This window comes from Rhyacophila brunnea, unplaced genomic scaffold (assembly GCF_057557595.1).
Source record: "Rhyacophila brunnea isolate RB1 unplaced genomic scaffold, BYU_Rbru_1.0 scaffold_17, whole genome shotgun sequence".
In the NCBI taxonomy this organism is placed as follows: domain Eukaryota; kingdom Metazoa; phylum Arthropoda; class Insecta; order Trichoptera; family Rhyacophilidae; genus Rhyacophila; species Rhyacophila brunnea.
This window is the reverse complement of record NW_028232827.1, coordinates 13677169-13699489: the sequence shown is the minus strand read 5'-3', so window position 1 is coordinate 13699489 and position 22321 is coordinate 13677169. Positions and strand designations below refer to the sequence as shown.

At 32.2% G+C, this 22321-nt stretch overlaps 1 protein-coding gene across 1 annotated transcript in view; it reads right to left on the bottom strand.

Moving 5' to 3' along the window:
• Positions 1 to 1929, bottom strand: part of LOC147073714 (putative inorganic phosphate cotransporter) — a 95495-nt gene extending 93566 nt beyond the window's left edge. The window contains exon 1 of the mRNA XM_085944198.1: positions 1565 to 1929. The gene's annotated coding sequence lies outside the window, so the exon portion shown is untranslated. The remainder of the gene's footprint in view (positions 1 to 1564) is intronic.
• Between the last annotated feature and the right edge of the window lie 20392 nt (positions 1930 to 22321).

The following is a 22321-nucleotide window of genomic DNA, read 5'->3' as shown; positions in this document are numbered from 1 at the left end:
CAAAATAATATCATATATTATTATATTATAGACATCAGGGCTAGGTAAGTATTGTATCACACAAAGTTGAAACTGATTTAATAAAAATAATTTGAAAACATGTACGTTCAATTAAAATGTTATATTCTCGAAACTTTCTCGAATCTATTCATTGAATAAACAAAAATGGTATATTGAATTATTAACAAGTGCAAGTTATTAAAGCTAAACTTTGGTGAGATCCTGATGTCAGCTAGCAATTAACGTAAATACCGGTATTAACGGCATCTTAAGCTGTACAATATGTTTATAGTAGATGATAAATAATTTCGTAGTAGTTAGATAGGACGCACGTGGCTCAACTGGTAAATCATATTGGCGCGAATCCAGTGGAAGCTGATTCGAGTCCCGTCGGATTTTTTTCAAAGATTTTTTCTAGTAGATTTGTTCAAATTATGTACGATAAAAATGATTCTCTAGAATATAATATAATATAGGTACCATATTGTACACAAATGTAAATTATTTTATTGTAAAATAATAAATCGTAATTTGAATTTCACATCAACCCTTTACTTGTTTTATGAACGTCAAGATTTTCCTTAGTTTAACAACGATATGTTTTAATTCATTTTACTAAATTCGTTTGAATGCCTATATAGTAATATCATGCACCGGTGAGGTGATCAGTGTACACTGTACCTACATTTAATATTATGGTTTCCCCATTTAAAAAAAAACTGTATTAAAGGAAAGGTAAACGGATTTAAATAAATACCTATCACAAAAAATAAAAAGTCGTAATTTTAGTATAAATAGTGTGTATTCTATTGCAAGTTACAATTTTATTATTGTTATTATTGAATTATAACGTTTTTATTTTAGTTATCGTTTGAAAATATTAACTTATAATTGATAGGTACACGGCGTCATACTACTTAGTAAAAAATAACCCATTAGGAAATGTTTTATTGTACAGTTGTAGTTAATATAGGTAGATAGATATCATTGTAATTTATTTTATAGAATTAAATTATAAACAAAGAAAGAGTAGGTAAATAGAGTTATTCTGTTATTTAATTGATTTCATTTTTATACTACATAATATTCCATTTGAATCGTTTTCGGTCTGGGTTTCATCTTTCGGCATCTACAGGCACAAATTCCATTGTTTACGATTAATGATAACTTAATGCGCTTACTGACAAAATGTATCTACCACGGTTTTTTATAAACACTTTAAAGACTTATTTAAAAAAATGTTTTTATTCTTGTCCCTTTACTTAATTATTGGTAGGTAATAAACTTTTTACCTTCTTTTATTGTATTAAATTATTATGATTGTAATAATTAACTGTATTTGTTGGCAATGTGCATTTATAATTGGTTAGTGCGCATCGTGCCTAAAGATGCCGAACGACGAAACCTGGGTTGCGAAAACGACTCTAATGTACAAAATGTATATTATTTACATTTATATATGACAGGATTTTACTAACATGATGTACCTACTTAGTACGCAATATAATATCTATTTTGGATTATTAAATAATATTACCATAAATGTTTATAATTAAATACTTACAGTATTTTAGGATGAATCACAGAAGTTTAAGTTGTTAAAACACTTTAAACACTAAAAAAACAATGTGTCTTTTTCTTCTGCCAATTTGCCTTTAAAAATTAACTATGTAATATATTAGTTAAAATGTTTTTATAGTTAATCCAAATAACATTTAACAGAAATCTACAGGACAGATTATATTAAATATTAGCTAAGTTAACGTTGGGTGATTTTATTGCTGAACTCCATTTTTAATAATTGATGAATTATACTTTCGATGAAATAAAATTTTCCGGACGTTTAGCTAACGGATATTTGAGATGATGCACATGCCCGCACCGATCGTTAACTGACACAGCTGACTCCATGCCATCCACTATAGTTCTACTCTAACAGCTGATGTAGTCTGAATTATACTGATTGAGCGATTGTGCACTGTATAAAACCTACCGCTATCAGAAATTTATGATACGAGTAATACTCAACTTGTTTCCAAAATTAAAACGTGATGATTTGAGTCATCATTTTTTATTTGTCGATCATCTTAATAGTATGTAGGTATATGAATTTTATTATTAGTAAATGCAAAATATTTTTTATTCTTCGAGTAATTCGCAAGATTTGAGAAAATGACATTCTTTATTAGTTATTAGTACATATTTATTTTAACGTTTTAACTGTCAATTCATCGTTTAAATGCATTGTATTATTAATTTAAAAACAAAAACGCAAATTTATTGTACTGATTCCATTTTTTTATTAAGTCATTGGACGCTAAAGACGCGCCTAGCGCGTAACGGTCAGGCGGCCAATCGAAATAATTAGCATGCATTTAAAATGTGACAATTAAAAAGTAATTATCTACTCAGCAGGCAATGTGTAAATAGGTATTTATAATAAGTAAACAAACAAATTGCGAATGTATTTGTCTCTTTTTAAATTTGCTTATTATACATGTTTATTTAATATTATGTCAGTTGAAAATATCCCTCTGAGGTGAACAAATTAAGACCCCGGGACCCCTACCAGCCCCTTTAGCTCTATGGTAAATTCGGCCCTGTATCTGAGATATTTTCACATTGTATAGACATATTCGCTAACACAGTACAAGGGTCCACTATTTGGCAAAATGTCAGTTTGGCAAAAAGGAAGTTTATTTTACGATAATATTTATATAATTTTGTATGACATCAACATGAATATCAGAGAAGTATAATTGTTTTAGTGTAATACTATACTTTATTACAAAAATTGATTTAATTTAAATATGGGTGGGAATTTAAGATGGTTCTTTATAATTTTAGATAAGATGTTCATGTTTTAGGATATTCACATAATAATAATATCTTAAATACTTTATAAAAATGTCTAATTAATCATTTATTGGTATGAAAAAACTTTGACAGCCATTTTCTCCTAACAGGTTTTTGTCAAATAGTGTACCCTTGTACTGCGGCAGCGAATAATATTATTTAAATTGATCCAAAAATAAAAACGTGATGATTCCAGTTATCAAAATTTAATTTGTTAATTATTTAAAGTTTTATTAAATATAATATTATATGTATATGAATTTTTAGTTACATTGCTGCCCTCGTCATCAAATGTCTATTGGCTACTAATACCTACAAGGAGTTTCGGTTTCGAATTCCAGTAGGATTACATGTTACAATACTATCTAATTTCCTCAAGCCTAGTTATTCCTATAATTGATTCCATTATGGTTGGTTGTAGTAATAAACAGTGTTTACTGTGTACTGAAATGCATATTTTTGTAGATTTTATTTATGTTTAGGGCAGGAAGTTTATTTTAAAATATTATTTTAGAGCTTTAGCTAAGCTCACTTCATATGTTTTGTTTTATTTTACGACTTGTGTTAATTATTTTATCATATTATATTTTAATTACTTACTTATCTACTTAATTATGAAGACCTATATTGTTTGTTATATGTACTTAATTGTTTTCTCTTGTCGATCTCCTAAATAATCGTCTAATAGAATATAAAGATGTATTTTAAAATTATAACCTAATAAATTTAAATATCTTTGCTTAAAATTCTAACTGTCTTAGGGTACCTATTAGGTAAGTTTATTGAAAAAGTATAAAATAAAATGTCAATTATTTAATAGAAAGCGATGTTTTAACATGTCGCTTTTAGGTGTGCAAAAGTATTTGAACAAAGAATTAATAATAAAAATGTTTACTTAACACGGTAGCAAAATGTATTTTAAAATAATCAATCACATGTTTTTCCTTATACGCATACATTAAAAAAATTACTACATTGGTAATAGGTACCTTTTTAAATAAAATCACGTGATTTTAATGTAAAATCTTGATTTTTAAATTGAGAAAAATATATATTTGCTTTAATATGACGAATACGAATTATTAACACAATGATTTCATCAAGAATTGTCAGTGGCATTTTTCTTAAAAAAAATAGAGTGTTTTAGCATTACATGGAGCATATTTGGCATATTGAGCATACATGGAACACCTTTTTTGTCGATGTGCTCAATAATATTATTTAGCAAACAATAATACAATTTTTAAATCATAAGCAAAGCAATATAAGGTGATAATAATTTGGTAAAGATCGCGTCGATTTGATTTACCAATACCGATTGGTAATTCAATATGATACGCGCATGAGAGGACGCAATGTGAGTGTTTTATTTATGCGATCGTGCAAAAAAGACGCAAGCTATTTTACATGCAAATGTACGTAGGTACGTCAGAAAATTACAGTCTATTATTAGCCTTGAATGCCTTTGGCAGACAGAGTGATGGTATGTGTCTGTGTGTGTACAATGCGTCACAATAATTTAATATAACAGCCAATTATTGAATGAGTTATAACACACGAGTTATTCAGCAGCCATAAAGTAAACAAATAAATACCTGATAAAATACTCTGTACCACCTTAGTTATTCTTGTGAGTTCAATTATGGCAGGGTCAATTTCAATCATCAATAATTATTCTTTCTCAACTGGCTTTCAGAAGCCCACATCGGTTATGAATTTATGACAAGATAATAATATTAGATGAACATCATTCATTTGTTGTGGATTGTACTCTGATTGTTATGACGAATGAAGATTGCATCGGAGTTGAGGAATAGACCTCACGCGTTCACGTGCAAAGGACGCAATGCGAATTCGGCGTCAAGGAAAATCATTATCACCTATCGCTATGTGATTAGAATAATTTTTTGCCATTGTTGTGCATAGAAATACAAAGAAAATTAATCAAGAGCTTTTTATTTTATTAATGAAATATAATTGGGTCAGACTACAACTTAAAATTTTCCTTTATAGAAAAATAAATGGTGATGCAGACATTTTTGTATTTAAAAACGCTTTTCTTCAATAGCATAATAATCAGGGTGGAATTTAGCCAATCAAGCAAACTTCTCCATTCTGCCCTGTCACTATAATATATCGGCCGTGCTAAATAATGGTAGTGTCGTATATTTCGCAAAAAAAAATCGTTGCTTACTTAAAATGCAATCCCGTGTATAATGAACATTTTCAATTATTATTTTCGTTATTTATTAAAGTATGTACCTACTACCTAACTGAAATACCCGTCTTTGGACGAGGTTACTTCATTGATGCATATACATTTATCTTATTTAACAAAACAATATTAATTACGTTTTTCAATATTAAAAATAATAGCTATTAATTCATCGGTGCATATTATATCTAAGTAAAAATATGGCAGTAGTAAACGTTTATAAAATGAACACTACATTAAAATCGAATCTAAAATATGCAAAATTTCTCTTTATTCATAGTAAAAATACTTGCGAATTATAGGTATAACGCAAATGATGCAATAAATTCGTAATAGGATTTAAAAGGATAATATAAAGACACCCCCAACATGGAATAAATTATTAATTTATACCAAAATCTTAATTTCTAAACCTTAGAGATAGAAAATTAAGGTAGATAGTTCCACTATTAACATTTTTGATAGTAGATTCCTTGGACATGAATATTTTCGCCTATGAAATTTAATATTATTTGATTTATGTTTTGCACTGTTCCATTTGAGTCATTTTTTTGCGACCCGCGTTTAGCCTTACGGCATCTTCAGGCAAATGGTAAATGCACACTGAAAACGAATGCAGTCTAATATTTATAACAGATTATTACAACAAAAGAACGTGACAACCTTACAATCTACTGTGGGTTTATTTCAGAGCGTTGGAGCGGAGCTTGGAGCAGTGGAGCAATGGGGTTTTACTCGTAGAAGGAGCGGAGCCGGAGCACTAAAATTTTTAGTGCTCCACTGCTCTGGATATTTTTTTTTATTATTAAATTTTCATCCTAAAATCCGATGAAAATATTATATTTGACACTTGGCAACACTGTAATTATTTGAAATACTGCAACACTGCCGTGTGATAAAAATAGCCTCACTTTTTTGACACAAAAGGCAGATAACGAAAGACGATTTGCCATCGAAAATTTTGTTAATAATGAAAAGGGCGAATAATAAACCATATTTAAAAACTACTTAATTAATATACCTACTACATATTAAAACTTTTTACCCAGAGCGGAATAGACCCTGGAGCAAAGCTGGAGCAAGGATTAGGTCCCGGAGCTGGAGCTGGAAAGCAGTAACTCAAAAAAGGGTCCGCTCCAACCGTCTGGTTTATTTTACTTGCACCTGTAATTAGTAGATATTGCCATGTTCTTTTTTTAAATGTATTGATTAGTTATATAAACGAGAATTGACTATACCTATTGCGCGGTTAATGTATCAACTTGTAGCATTTGTAGAATGTTTCCAATATACCTAATAATATTATTATAAATCCATATTATTCAATATCGTGTAAATTTAGAAATTGTCAAAATATGGTTGCCTTCTACGGTCAGCGGATATCCGCATAATATAGGCAGTCTACTACGAATATCAATATATATTTTTCATTATTACTTTGTACTGTGTAGGCATTGTCACAAATAATGTACATCATTTAAAATCAACAATCGTTATGAGATTGAAAGATACCTACATTAATTTATGAAATGCCTAGTGAAAGTGTATAATGCTATTGTTTAAATTCTTTGAAATAACCGGCGGCCATTCTTGCAATTAATAAATTTAATGTACACACTTAACCATTATCAGTATCCTAGGCTGAATCGTCAAGAATCAGTGAAAACGTTCGCTTTCGATATATTATTATAATATTTCGTGAAGTAGGTACTCACGTGTCTACGGAATAATACTATTTTAAGGGTCGTAGTGCTGTGCGATGGTCAAAAATGAAGAATTTGGGGTAACTTTGCGAGCTTAGCCTAGATACTATGTACACCTTGTAAGAAAACGTACAGGTAAGTTATTATAATACGTATTTTCTCATCTTAGAAATTAACATTTAATGCCCACATAAAATATATATTGATGCCATAAAAGAGTGTTGTTGTCAACTTCGTCGTGTTAAAATTGCGAATAAAACCATATTTGGTACATCAGCGCAGCCATTCTACACACAAGGCGGTTATCAACGGTAGTTTACCATATTTATGTATTGAGACCATGGCCCCCACAAGGGGGGGCTGACAGGGCTCTAGCCTAGGGGCCCGGGTTTTGGGGGGGCCCGCGTCGCGCGTCTACATTATAAGTGGGATAAAAACACATCACAAATTTGCTCTAATGGTAAAAAAGTCGCCTGCGGTCTATTTTACTTTAAGAATATTACCATTTTAAAATAGGTAAGTATGTGATTTTGTGGTGTAAATTTTGAATATTGTGTGTCGATATTCGAAAACTTCATAACACAAATGAATTTATTGAAAAATACAAAAAATCGTTAAAGATACACTGAATATCCTTAATTTTACCTGGAATACCATTTGGGAAACGTAACCCTAGGGATAGATAGGGGGCCCGACAATGATCCTGCCCCAGGGGCCCGCTTCAGGATGTGGGGGCCATGATTGAGACAGTTGATTGTTACAATAAGTTAACCGTCTAAACTGTCAATAAGGGCTATGCTTTAATAGCCCCTCTTTGCTGTGTTAACTTTTCGAGCAAGATGGACAATTTTGACAGTTTAGACGGCTCATAGTAACAATTATAATAAGTACCTACGTGAATACATAAATATGATAAACTACTGTCGATAGCCGCCGATATCCTCCTTGTGTATAGAATAGATGTCCATGGTTATAACACTTTTTTCAAATTAATTATCAATTTGTCAACACACGCATTATTTATTTTATTTTTTCTATCAAATTTAACAGGATTATAATACAAATATATTTGGTAAATTATTCAATAGAGTTTGTAATCGGTTCGTAATTTTGAAGAAATTACAATATTTTGCGTTCCATATTTGCCTTAATATATTATCTTATTATATTATACTTGACAGTTTTTTTATATTACTTATTATCTGAAGGTCCATTTTTCTCCATTTAAAAAAATGTTGATCTCTCATTATCTCGAAAAGTAAATTAATGGCATATTTTTATATTCATATCTGTAAACCGACTACGAAGAATCGATTGGCGACAATATTAGATCAATATAATATCCAATAACAGAAAATATACACCGGTAGCATCAAGAGCGTTGCCGTTTATCCAAGGCTCTAGCGACCAACGCGATGACGTGAATTTAGAAATGCGATATTAGTTAAATCCATTAAAAAAAGTTTTACATTAATTTCGTTAATGTTTGTTTTCAAATAATTATACGGAAGCTATTTTTGTTACGAATGACAGTAAACTTAAGATTATTTTGACATAATATTTCTCAGAAGGAATCTTTTAGAGACAATAAAATTATGACAATTATGTATGCGTGGTTATACGTACTCATTTTATGAATTATTAAGCAAAGCATTAAAATAATGTTGATAATGCGAAAGACAAGACTCGAATTGTTTATGCGCTTTTTCCTAGAATGAGAATAGATGCCCAAATCGGGTATTACCCCTTGAAATTTGCATAACTACCGACTTCGATCTAAAAAAAATCTAACCAATGGATTCGACACGCTTGGAATATTAACAAAAAACTCTGTTTACAAATACTTACGTACTGTTTTTTTGTATTTTTTTATTACCATTTTTCCATTGGTTCTATAATAATACATTGAGGATCTTGGCCGCCTCTTGAGAAGGATTCCAAAAAGAGTTTTTTGTTTGCGACAGTGCTTTGTTAACCATTCGCTAAGCTATGTGTATATGCTCTGAATCGAAACACGTTAACAAGATAACATATTGTATAACCCACAACTCCCAGAAGATAAAATGTAGCATCATTAGCAGAACGCAAAGCCGCCATCCCTTCTTATTTTGATGCCATCAACCATCAAAGACTGACAAGTGAATTGAAATACTTCCCACAATTCTGGACCAGTAATGTCAGTTAGCTTTGAAGTAACTTTATAGCAATAATGTCACCTCTGATTGTAACACCAGAAGAGGACCGACTGTCCGCATAGGAAACTGAATAATTAGACTCCGAGAATTATAAAGCTAGCAGAGAATTTACAGCCTTACATTGAAAGCCCTCAACAGACTTCGAATTAAAGTAGGGCGTACTCACGACAATATGGCGAAATAGGGTATCTCTGATGATCCAGCCTGAATGTGCGGCTAGTTGCTACACAAGGCATGCTCACTGAAATGCAACTTTGAGGAAATGCTATGATCTGAGGAAAATGAGGTTACTTTTGCCAACTTCTGGAGTGATGCCTTGTAAGAGTTGAAGATTCTGACACGAAGAAAAAGAAAACTAATGCATTAGGTTTAGTATCCAAGAGAATCTCTATCAACACACGCCTTTACTCGTGTAAACTATCTTTTGTTGCATTATAAGTTTTACATTATATTATTTCTCATTGCTGAAAATATGGACTAAGCAAGCAGATTTTCTACGTTGACTATTGTAAGATCGTTTTCGGTACAGGTAATCTTGATTGTATCATTATACAATGAAAGCCTCTTGGCTTATGGTGTAGCGTTTTTTGATTGTCCAAGTTTAGATTAAAATACAGATGCGGTGTAGCATCTGATTGCTTTCCATTGGATGACAGGGATTATATTATATTGTAGAAGGGTAGATATTTTAAAAAGTGCTTCCTATCAGTCACACAATGAGGAAGAGGGGATTCGGCTCAGGACCTTTAATATATTTTCACTATTTTAATATTACTTCTTTGTTTTTAAATGTCATGCTGTGAACGTCTCAAATTTATAATAAAATATTGTAATGTTCACCGTATGTAAAAATAAATAAATAATTGAATTTGAATAAAGATTACATATTGTGTCTGGGTATGGGAAACGTATCGAAGAGATAAGAAACTATTAGTATCAGGCGGGGTAAATGTGGAATTCAGTGATATTCCCCTCGCGCCGCATCAAAAATCAATATTATTTATTTTTGTCAAAATGTACCCCCCAACCATTATTCTGTGTGTGTCTGTTTGTTACTCACTGTCTTGTAGTTTACTTGGTCAGATCATCGTGTGGGATACCCCAGCGTCAACCCTAGTAAGTACCTACATAATCAAAAAATTAAAAATTTAAAGTAATCAGACGTTATAATGCCTATTAACATATAGCAATTTTGCAAGTATAGTCTGAAAAATAATAATCACTGTGTTTGTTATAATATTACCTACTATGTATATTATAACATATTTATCGCGTCCTTGCTATCATGACTTCCTTTAGGTATTGAGTTTATCACATTTGCACGCTAGTTATTTGTACTTAAAAACTTGGGTGGGATATCAGTGTGCATAACGTTTAATGATTTATTTCTAAATATTTATAAAAACACTTCCATAATGTATGTATATTCAGACAAAGAAAACAATATCACCAAGGAAGTTTTGTTATGATAGAAAACGAACAATTTTCTTCATCATATTTATATATATCATTGACTCATATCCGGACTAATGCTTATTTTATTTATTATTTTTAAACATAAGCGATTCAGGTGTAGGTATATTAATTATCGTAATTAGATATGACGCAAGTGGCCTAATTGGTAAAGCATATTGGCGCGAATCCAGTGAATGTGGCTTCGAATCCCATTAGCTGTCGCATTTTTTTCAAAAATACTTTCTATATAATATATTATAGTATGCAGTGTTCCTGTATATTTGTAGTATGGTTAAATCAGTATGTAACAAAATGTACCTACTCCCTGCGCTGGAAGCAGGACTTAGAACCGCTATTTTTTTGTTTCGGATTTCGTTTTGGTTCATATAATATGTATATATATATATCGGTTCCGGTTTTCGTTCCGAAAAAAATAACGGTTTTCCGATTTTTGGTTTTCGGTTCAGCTCTGATTAATTTTAGTTTTTAATTAATATTTTTGTTTGTATTAAAAACTATTTTCTACCATAATTTAGATTTAGAACATTTTATGGTACTTACATGGTGGCCCGGTGCCACGCTCCAAAACCAATAGTTATGCTGTACCGCACGGCCGAAGCCATATTTTTTTTTTTAAATAATAAATAAGAAGACCTCCAAAGCAGAATGCAGGAACGCGCTGAAGTAAGCAACAAAGTAGGCTTGAAAATAAATGCAACAGAAACGAAAGTCATGTTCAACTGCTTTGGGGGCCAAAAACAGATCTTCATCAATGGCACTCAGCTCGAACAGGTGAAAAACTACATCTATCTGGGACAAGTGTCTATAGATGGATGTATATTTGATGAAATTGTTCGCAGAGTAAAGTTAGGCTGGAGTGCATTTGGCCGCCTGAATAATGTCTTCAAAAGTGACCTCCCACTGTGCCTAAATCGTAAAGTGTTCAACCAGTGTGTTTCCCGTAATCACATATGCGTGTGAAACATGGACCCTAAGTAAAAGAGAGATCCAGAAACTTTGTATGGAGAGGTGCATGGTGGACATAACGGGAAAGGACAAAAAGAGGAATGAGTAGATGAGGAAACAGACAAGGGTTCGCGATGTAATAGAGTTCATTAAAAACCGCAAATGGAAATAGGCTGGACACACAGCTCGAAGAAGGGACAATCGTTGGAAAAATTTAATCATTCAGTGGAATTCAAGAGGTACAAAACGTCCGCCAGGTAGACCTAGAGGCCGCTGGATCGATGAAATTATAAAGTTCTGCGGAAGTACGTGGAAACGTAATGCACAGGACCTAGAGAAGTGGAACCAGCTTGGAGAGGCATTCGTCCAGCAGTGGATAGATTCAGACTGATGATGATATGCATATATTATAAATTATTAGAATTATGTCGAGATGCGTCACGACAATTGAACGGCATCTGAAGTGAGGAGTACAGACCTACAAACTTATCTGAAGAATGGGATGGGGGAGACACTGTCGAAAACTACCCAATCAAGACTCGTAACTGGACAAAGTCTGACATTCGAATGAAATTTTCAAAATGGCGTCCTATGGTAGTTCGTAGTTCCATTTTTGGCAATTTTACAAGTATAAATTTGTAGGTCTGTAAGTAAGTTAACGTACGTGTTTGAACATGTACCGAACCGAAAAAACCGATATATTCGATTCCGGTTTTCGTTCTGACTGAAATAACGGTTTTTTCGGTTTTCGGTTCAGTTATGGTTCGAAGCCCTAGTTGTAAGCATTGCTTGTAATTTAAAAAAAAATGCGGGTCTAAGTTGACGTCTTGCTTTGGTAACATAGTTACTATTAGTTACGTACCTACTGTGATTTCACGGGAGTATTAATCGATGATATTTGATTGTTTTTTTTTATTTTTTCTTCCAAAAACGACAGTAATTGTTCATAGTGATACCATCATCTAAACATAATATTGAAATAGCTAAACCTTTGCGGTAGCAGATGAAAAGCATTTTTTCGAACGTAGAAGCTTTGTGGGGGAAAAAACAGAAAAGAAAACTTTCAATTTCTCTCAATAGTCTCAGAGATAGAGTATCTGATATTATAATCAGTCAACATGCAAAAGCGTAGAATGCTTCATATAGAATTTGGTATAATGATATTTTCATAGAATAATGCTATGATCTACATTTCAATTTTATCGAGTGCAAGGCTCACCAGAAGTTTAGCAAAAAATTGTTTATGTACTGCTGAAATCATCACTATAATACTAAAAAGATTGTCATCAAGCAGTACGAATCCGTATTATTTGAACAAAAATTACAAGGTTGAAAAAATAATAATTGATTTCTAAAATCTTCCTATAGTGACCGAAACTTTACTATCGAAGGTTGTGAGTATTATATATTAATATATTATTGATTATTGTGTCTTTTTTTATAAGTACAAAATATTCGTCAAAAATGACACTAATATTATTACAATATATTAAACATTATTAGCGAAAAATAATAGGTATTTAAATAATTACTGCTAAATACACAAGATTTTTGATTAGAACTTAAGTCATTATCGTATTTAAGTTTAAATCCCGTATGCCGAAATCCCGAAAAAATATTTAAAAACGAGTAGAAAACTTTGTAATACCTACTATTGAAAACAAAGTTAACCAAATATTCTTAAATAATATACATTGTACAATAATTCCTATAAATTATTATTTGAATGATTATAAACTTACTATGACTACGATTCTCAGTAACAATATAACCATTTAATCAACTATCCAATTTAATATTGTTTTTTTTATATATTGACACAGGATTTCGGCCTTAGGTATTAAAGCCTTTGAGATTTTGGACATTCGAGATTTTGATTTTCGACATATTCGACTACAATATTCAACCATTATTATGTCAACAATTTGTATAATATTGTGTATTTTTATATACATGACGTAATACGTATAATTTTACATTTAGTACTCCAAAGAATGTCTAAAATGTCCAGGAAACTTTTTCATTATGAGTGAGGAAACAATAAATCGAATTCTTTGGACACGCCGTATGAAATGACAAATGCATTGATTATTCGAGTAATTAATCATACGAGGAAAGCAAAACAAGTCCACAAAAAAGACGTATTTATTGACTGAAGAATCTGCATTAGTTAATCTACCGAAGCACAGAGTCATTTATATATTAATACAAAGATGAAAACCATGGCTTCCGTAATATCTGAAGCGGGCCCCCAGGCTAAGATATTTGTACTTAGTTAAAATTTAAACATTGTCCATGCAGCTTAGAACAATCATTTACATTGTACAGTCTGTGCGTCGTCGTAAGAAGGCAATTCAAGCTATTCCAATAATCATACGCATATATATATAATATATTATAATACCTATAATAAAAGAACATTCTTAATGAGTCATGCTATTTTTTTCTATTCTCTGCGAATCCAATTTAAACCATTCTACACCGTGTAAAAAATCTTTACACGTTGCTGCATTTTCCATTTGCGCTGTCAGGTATTTTTTGATAATACGTCATGTTATGGATCTGTGGATAACCTGAGTGGTCTCCGTTTTTATCTTATCAATGTAATTGTTATACACTATTTAATACTTATCAATAGATACTTATTTTGATATTGTATCAATCAGACACTTGAAATAAAATATGGCATTGATTTTATATCTAGAATGAAAAAGGGCTCAAGGAAAACGGTTGATTAGTAACATTAATAACGAAGGAAAATAAATATAAAACATAACTAAACCCTTCAGTAAAGTGGCACAAATAAATTCACAGAAGCTTGTTGACACTATTTTAAATGATATGAAGGACTTCATAATCATCACAATCGTCACCAGAATCTAAGCATGCGTAGTGTTCTCGGGTCCGGACCCCGTTTAGGAATGAAAAAAAAACACAAAATATACTATAGATATAATAAACACAACATATATATATAATTATACAGGGGAGAGGTTAGCAGTACCATCGGAAGCAACAAAGGGGCGTTAAATGTAAATATATTATGTAACCAAAGCCGACTAAAGTATCTTAAAATGGCGCTGATGTAACACAAGTATCTACTGTTAAATTTGTGGTGATTACTATATTTCCCAAATTAATATGGTCACAAAACAGTTAATTTAAAAAAAAAACTGACTGCAAATAACTAATGGTGGTGATTTAAGAATACTGCTGACAACAATTGAACCGAACATTTTATGAATTGGATTCAGTACACCCAATTTCATTCGCAATTATTGTTATTCTTGTTATTTTTCGTTGGATTAATAATAGATAGATAGATAGATAGATAGAAGGACGCAAGTTGTCATTGTATCTTTCTGTTTGCTCGTTAAAAGTTATTGTAAATTTCAAGGATGACTTTTCTTCTGAAAAGGGACGGATGGACCAAATAAGAGTGGAAATATTTGATGTAGGTGAATGAAATATTACGGGCCGTGATTATCTAATAAATATTAAGCTTTTATATCGCCAAACGATACGTCATAATATCTAAAGACGGGAATTGCATGACGCAAACGATACAAACAAAACCTAAAAATGCCAATACCGTTGGGCCATGTATAACGTGACCATTTATTTTTTCCCCCAAACCGGGACACCTAAAAAAAAGGTAGGTACTTATCCATTTTAGGCGGCTCACACTTTCATACAATACAATTGACAAGATAGTAATGTATTTCATGTCATATTAGGTTACCGATTTTATTTTTTATATGAAGATTATCGGTAGGTATGTTTGAGTAGGCGCATACAACGCTTGAGTTCCTACATATTTTTTTAATAGTATCTACATATTATTATTTAATTTATTAATGAAAAGTACACACAGGTATGAATTCATGAAAATTTATCTGATGTTATATTTTTTCCAAAGAACAAATTTAGTAGGTAGGTATATCTGGTGTTGATTTAAAAAACGAATGAAATTCTTGGCAGGACTTTTTCGAATTTACTTTTATAATTAACATTGCTTTAAGAACATCCATACTTTCAACTGTGTTTTTTCACTCGTGTACAACTTATTCATAAGAGAGAAGACCCTTTCTACTGGTGCATTAGTGCCGGGCAGACATAAAATATATTCAATAATTATACGAAAAATTTTGTGCTCCAAACTATTGGCGCGAAAGTGTTTGAACAACTCCACCCAACGACTTTCGGTTGAAACATTCCCAGTGTTCCATTCAGACACTTTTTGCGGCGTTTCTGTATCTTGGTCACAAGTTTCTTTCTTTTCGAAAACGGGACATTTTGGCTTCCCGGAGCTGTATTCGTGGACACCGGGACACGCCGCCTGAAAACGGGACGTCTGGTCACATTAGCCATGTATGTCACTGGTCCAGACTGAAAAATTCATTATAAGTATATTATTTTGCTTCTCAGCTTGGTGATAAAACTTTATTCATTTGATTTACCATCGGTACATTTGGGTTGCCTCTTGGGTGATTGGGTATTTCTTGAGACGTGACCTGTCTAATATAAACCAATTCAAATTATGTCACGACTCACGTATATTTTATTCCGGGAAAAACATTTATTAACGTGAATATGAAACGGTCTATTGAAAAAAAATATCGGTATTTATTTTTCTATAATCTTCTATTTATTTATTTCAAGTAACTTTTCTTTATTCAGTGAAAACCGATGAAGTGATTTTTGCAGCTCGGTTTAAATTTATTTTTAAATAATAAAGGGGCAGAAGCCAAAAGGGCATAGACTATCAATTTGCAACATAGGATTAAAGGAGAGCAATTTAAAAAATCAGAAGTGTATTAGTTTCTTCATATCATCATCAGCCGGTGTCAATCCACTGCTGGATGAAGGTCTCCCTTACCTCCCTCCACTCTTCTCAGTCCCTAGTTCTTTGCCGCCACGTACATCCACCGAACTTTATGAGTTTGTCTATTCAGCGGGTTTTAGTGTGTTTCTGTGGGCGTTTAGTGTCCTTTGTACACAACTGTATGACGGCATTTGTACAGCGGTTGTCCAGCCTATTCCCATTTCATCTGATTACCACTTTTATCACATCGCGTACTCTTGTCTGCTTCGTTATCCATTGGTTTATTATTTCGAGATCTTGACGCGTTATACCCGACATGCCACGCATTTAAAATATAATTCATATATTTTTAATTAACTACGCTACGAAAAAATTGTGTAACTTCATCACAGAATAACCAGCAAGATGATATTTAAAAAATCTATTAGGTACCATAAATAACTATTGATAAAATGTTTCCAACAACATTTTGGCTTACCATACTCGATATAAGGCAATAGATTTTTCATTCTATTTAGCATAAAAGAAATTTTATAGTACCTATAATATTATGTTTTTATTGTAAATATCTTTAAACATACTTAAATATTATTACTCTAAATCAAATTGTTCGTTTAGTTAATGGTTTTAACGGGGAAGATGTAAATTTGATATATTATACAAACACTAAAGTATGCAAACGAAATATTATAGGCCAAGAATATCCTTAAACTCTGTGAATTTCAATGATTTTTACATAACACGGTAGAAGAGCCCTAAAGGAAGTAAATAATATTTTTTTTGTGTCTATTTTTAATATTCAACCGGTTCATTTCAGATACCAAACCGCAAATAATATAATTATATGTTAATATGGAATGAATAATAATTACTTATTGGCAGAAGAGGTTGTACTTTTAGCTGCAGGTTTGGGAAAAACCAGCCCCATATTAGAAATAATTTGCATAATACATACAAATATAATATTACCTACGTGATGTACAACAAGGGAATGCCATAAATTATAATAAATACGTAGGTATCTATTTTTTACACTGATACTAAAGTAGCTTGCAGTGTATTTGTGTTAGTATTAAGATGAGTGTTAGTAACAAAGGTGTATCCATATTTAGGGTAAAGTGCGGATATATATTATGCAGTGGAAGGATAGATGCCTCACATTGAATAACTCGTAAACTTACTTTGAGACCATGGTGACATTATTTTTTATTTCTGCTTCACGTCGAGATGATTTACTATCACCAGGTAATAAAATTATCAGTTTAATTGACTGGTAATAAATTATGCAAAATAAAACACTTGAAAAAATTTCTTTGAATACAATTATTTTTTTAATCGTGTCAATATTAAAATTAATGTAGCCTACAAGCTAATATGTAGTATATACGTTAAAGTTCCCACTACCACCCATCATATATGCACAGCCGCTTTATATGACGCTTTAAACGTGTCTGAAAGAAGTGATTTTAAGTGCTCATTCCGTCCCGAGACGGAGCCGCACGGGACTGATGCTGCAACCATGCACTGCACTTAAAGAAGAAAGTTAAGAAAGATTTTTTTTGTTTTTTGGACTGGCTTTGCTGTCCGCTGACGTTAAGCGCTTTGTGTACCCGCATACTGAGTGTCACGAATTGAAATAGATGAGTCTACAGAAGAGTCGGGACTATCCTGCTTCCCATACGACGGTGCAAATTTCTCGAATGCCGCAAAGTAATGTGTAGTATCTACGTTAAAGTTCCCACCACCACCCGTCATATGTGCACAGCCGTGGATATGCACGGCCGCTTTCTATGACGCTTTAAACGTGTCTGAAAGAAGTGATTTTAAGTGCTCATTCCGTCCCGAGACAGAGCCGCACGGAACTGATGCTGCAACTATGCACCGTGGTGCTTAAAGAAAAAAGTTAAGAAATAAATCTATCTGCATGAATTTTAATTTCACATACTTACTTTTCTTCAATTCAAATAAATTGTAGCGTCTTGAAAGATTGCTAAATATCATCCGCAGGGTGTATACGGTTGAGTTACGAGATACTGGCATTAGCGAGCGTGTGATGTCCCTCGAACCGATGAGCGGACATGGTTAAAGAAGAAGAAGAAGGTTTTTATAAGTTTTGGGATATTCGATGACTCAGTTCCATAGTACGATGTCAAAAATTTCAAGTTTTGAGTTATGTTAGCCATTATATTCATATATCGCTCCTCTTCAGTTCCACAAAACTCCAAAAAATTACTAGTTGTCCTCGTAGGGCCATGTTTTTGTCATTTTTCTACAAGTCAGTGTAGGTAAGTCAAAGCTTTGATCAGCCATTACTCAAAACTACTAATTCCTATTTGTAGAACTATGGGACTGAGCCATCGAGGTAATGTTACTCCAAAAGATGATGATAAATACGGGCATCCGCATTGTCGAAAACTGCTACACAATAGCGGTAGCTACCAGGATTTCATATTTTAGTCGGTTCACAGGACTAAATTCTACCTGTGGATGTCTGCTACTCAGCGCTCGAAATGGAAAATTTTACGAACCGTAGCGCTCGATAATTTTATGAAAATATTAACGTTGTTATCTAATTGTATATGTATTTTATAAAATTAAGTCTGTTATTATATGACTATACTATACTACACTATGGATTTTTTATTATATGACATATCTAGCTCAGGCGGTCAAATTAATATTTTCTCGAGACGGAGCGCTAATTTTGGAGATTTTATGAACCGGAACGGCGCTCTAGAGCGTTCCGGTCCATTTCGAGCCCTGCTGCTACTATGCTAAACTTAAACGTAATTATTTAAAATAATACTCGAATACGCAGCTACCCTCCTACAGAGCCAACGGCACCTGGTGTAATATTTTGAAATATCATTCATCCATACAAATATACAATATGTTTAATAGTTTAATTATGATTCATTAATTTTACCAATCAGTGCCGTTAAATTCGATCGTCAACCGGCTGAAACAGAATTATTGGTCGCTATGCAATTCATTCGTGTGATTAGTGACTGACTTAATATTTTTATTGTTATTGTGTTTGTTTTGTTTGCTTCAAAATCAATAGGTAAATAAACTTTTTGTAAAATGGATTATAAAAAAGTAATATCCAAGCAAAAATTCGCTGAGTTTGATCCTGAAGGCCGAAGAGCTTCAAGGGCGACTAGCCATATCCTCGAATGAGTGGCTTCAATTTCGGAATAAACTGTTGACACGAGACCATAAGGATACAGCATACACGCGGGCAGTCTATCGGTTCTGCTTGACAATGTTTCATTTGCTCCATTCGAATCTATAAATACGGCCAATTGAACGAAAAAGAAACCGTCTAATCATCTGTACGACATTCCGTATTGAGTTGAACGTTGCTCCAGTCATTTTCATTCAGGTGGCGTACTTTCTTCGCAAAGTGCCCATCTGCAGTGATGTGGGCCCCCAGTAATTTAAAACTGCCGACACTCTCGATATTTTGCCCGTCGCTAATAAGGGAGAAACCTGGGTCAGAACAGGTGCTATTGCACAAAACGTTGGGTTTCTCGTTAGGATGTAGAATTTATGAATTTGTTCCGTTATCTGGAGATGAAATTTTCTACAAACTTATCTTTGTATTTTGATATTTTTGTCGCGTTTCACCTACCTAACCGATTTTTTTAAACGGTACAAACACGCGCGTTAACACCATTTTACTCCCTATTTTAATTATAGTTTGTCAATTTATGGCTACGGCCGTATGTTGTAGCTTAACCACTGGGGAATGCCAAAAGAAATGGCGTATTTCAAAAAACACTACCTTATTCTTAGGTCAATAATTATTATAAAGCAATCATTATTCTTAGGATGTTTATCACACTTGAATGGTCAAAGACATAGCTTATAATCAGTATCTTTAGAATTATCTTCAAATGTGTTAATTTTGCCCATTTTTTGAATATTAAAATGCGTAATTCTTGTCAAATTTGGGATCACAGAGATTATCAATATATTTTTTAACGTAAATATTTCACTACAATAATGTCGACATAAATTGTACTGATGGTTTTATAAATGCGTTTAAAAATAAATGTAAAAAATCTTAACACCACTGCACAGTTATGTACTGAAATATGACTGTATTCAAAAACATTAGAGCGAGAGGTTTAAAAGAATACTATTTTATGTAATAAAAATACTTTATGCAGTCATCAAATGTTTAAAATAAATATAAAGGATAATAAGGCTTCAAAATTATATAAATAGATTATCTACAACGTTTAAGGAATGTCCAGGATCTTGCTTTGAAAATAGAACAAAAGCTCCATTTTGACCTACGCTGACCATGTCCCCCCTTAAGTGTAATCTTGCGAACGTCCTAAATTAATATTTTTTTATGTATACAATTAAATAAATAAATAAATAGCTTCAGAGCTTGAATGGGGATCAATTTGATAAATATATCACAAGGTAGGTACTAACTCCACGGGATCAAACTTTAAATGTACCTATTAATATATTTACCCACGTGGCGTGCAATAATCAACTATCAAATTGCAAGCAAAAAAAAAATAGCAGGAAAAATTCAATTTAAAATCTTCCTTGTAGTATATTTCGTGACATGTTTTTAATAAAAAAATATTATAATAAACAACAATATATTATTTTACAGCTCTTATAAAAGGTATTTATTTATAGTTGTTTAAATTTTACGTATCCATTAAGTAAGTCACGTTTTATTATTTGTCTTGTGTTAATAAAACTTAATTAAATATTTTTTGTTATAATTAGGTACTAATACCTCCTAATCCTGGTATCCCAAAAGAGGACAAACAGGACAAATTGGAGTGATCGTATTTCTTTTCCAATATAGTTGACAAACATTTTGTAGGTACAGTCGTTGTACGTTATTATAATGTGGGTGCACGCCATCTTAGTTTATTCAATCATTTGACATAATAAAGGGTACAAGAATTATAGAGCTAAATAGGTAAACCCTTATTTTGACATGAAATGCCTGAACTAATCTGGAAACACTGAAAAACACCTATACCATACACCAGTTCTTTTCAAACTTATGGGTTGCGGCCTCCTTGGGAGATGTGGAGCTTCTGCGAAATTTATCAGAAGAATTACACATATTTAGAGATAAGTTCGGTCGGTGCATGAAGTTTTAAGGATCAGAAGTACAATAAAATATATTGATAACCAAAATAATTTATGTATCGACGGTGGAGGGCCGCGGAGTATTTTTTTTCAAATTTGGGTGACCGTGGTATGAAAAAGTCTGGGAAGCAACTGTCAAAAAGTGCTATGTTTTAACAGCCCCTCTCTTGGCTTTGTTAATTTTTAGAGCGAGATAGACAGTTTTGACAGTTTCGACGGCTAACTTATTGTAACAATTACTTCAATACATAAATATGGTAAACTATCGTCGATAGTCGCCGAGTGTATAGAATAGACCCACGGGTGCGATATTCCAGTAGTGATCTACCCCAAACGGTGTTCACGTGTTATAAAATACAAAATATACGGTACGGTCACAATATTGAAGCTCGATTCGATGTAAATAAAACATATTTCAAAGTACACATTTGTATTTTGTATAAAAATTGATGTTTTTTTTTTAATGAATAGGTTTAATAATATATATTAAAACATTAAATCATTCAATCAATTGGTTTTCACAGGGTTTAATTGAATTTTAAAAACCAACCAACGCCATCTGTAAATTGTAGTTTTATTTAAATGAAAACAAATACGTATGACTGAGAAAGTTTAATATTGTGCACTATTTATTGCGGATCTTAACAGCCTACTTCCGCCCTTCGCCACTGCTGGTAAGTTATAAGTCAATGACTAGACTTCGTATGACGTACTGTTAAAAATATGATGCCAGACAGATAGACGACAACACCATAGATTAAAATAAAATATTCATATAATTATCAATATTATACTGTTATGTAATTATCACTAAGTGAACGCTTTCTCAATTTAAGACGTGTTTTTATTATTTAAGTATCAAAATTTCCAATCACGTGAAATGTTTTTTTCGCACTACGTTGAAAGATTTTAAGATTTACGATGTACTAATTATACACTGACTTGTTTTATTTTGATTCATAACTCAATAATA